This window comes from Oncorhynchus keta, chromosome 8 (genome assembly GCF_023373465.1).
Source record: "Oncorhynchus keta strain PuntledgeMale-10-30-2019 chromosome 8, Oket_V2, whole genome shotgun sequence".
Lineage (NCBI taxonomy): Eukaryota > Metazoa > Chordata > Actinopteri > Salmoniformes > Salmonidae > Oncorhynchus > Oncorhynchus keta.
In genome coordinates this window covers 5,126,181-5,127,292 of record NC_068428.1, presented here as the reverse complement: position 1 = coordinate 5,127,292, position 1,112 = coordinate 5,126,181, and positions in this window count along the sequence as shown.

Here is a 1,112-nt window from a genome sequence, read left to right as displayed (position 1 = left end):
CCATGGTCACAGTGACCAACCTGACACACAACACAGGCTGGGAGCAGCTCATGGGCACTTAGGGGTAAAGTGTCTTGCTCAAGGGCACAACATCAGCAGGTAGTATACAGAGATATTGTAGCTGGTAACCTTTTGGCTGCCGGATTACTCCCTGCGGATTTTTCCACAGGCAGCAGCTAGGGGTTCAAACCGATAACTATCGCTTAAAATTTCCCCCCTGTCGGTTGAGCCTAGTGGTTAAACTAACTTTGAATCCAAGATCTACTTGGACAAGTTAGTTGTTTTCTATTTTGATGTTATTCACAAAAATAATAATAATAATAGGCACGCAAATGTTCACACTTTGATTCAGTAGGTAAAACTAGAAATGGTGTTTTCTGCTGACGCCAGGTTTTCTGCAACATACTTTTTATTGCTTGTTCTGCACGACAACAAACAATTAGCTGAGTACAGAACAAACCCCTAATCTCTACACTCAACAGGGTATTAACAAATTCACTGACGACATGACTGTAACTCTAGAGGCTGGTATTCTCGATTCCAGCCTGTGGGTATCTGTGAATTTGTCCACATACAAAAAGGAACGTAAAGTGTACTGGGTTTAGAAGTAAACAAACACATGACACAGATTGAGCTGCCAACACAACGGAAAGAAACTAACCTTGTTGATCAACTTTAATCTTTTTTCATGCATTTATTGAACACCTCTTTGCATTGCAGTGATTTTAATACAATACCAGACTGCTTAACATAAGAAACAACTCACCATAATTAAACCTGACCCAGACGCAGCAAGAGTCTGACAAAGCACAGGAGGACTACAAGCCTAAAGACTGTACTCTGGACTACTCACAGTTTCCATTGAACATAGTCAATATCACTTTATTGTAATATTTACAAATTGTATGATTGACACATTTCCTGAATATTGGGAATCTTTGCTTTTACTTCCAAGAGTTCCAGCTATTTGTTTTGTTGTTCAGCAAACTCAGTCCCTCATCAAAAAACTAGGCCAGCTCCTGCTCTGGAGCAATCTGAGCTATGAAGGGGGAGAGGAAAAGTTGGCCCACCATACCTTGCATATCACGTGAAGCCTCCAAAAATATCCTAGA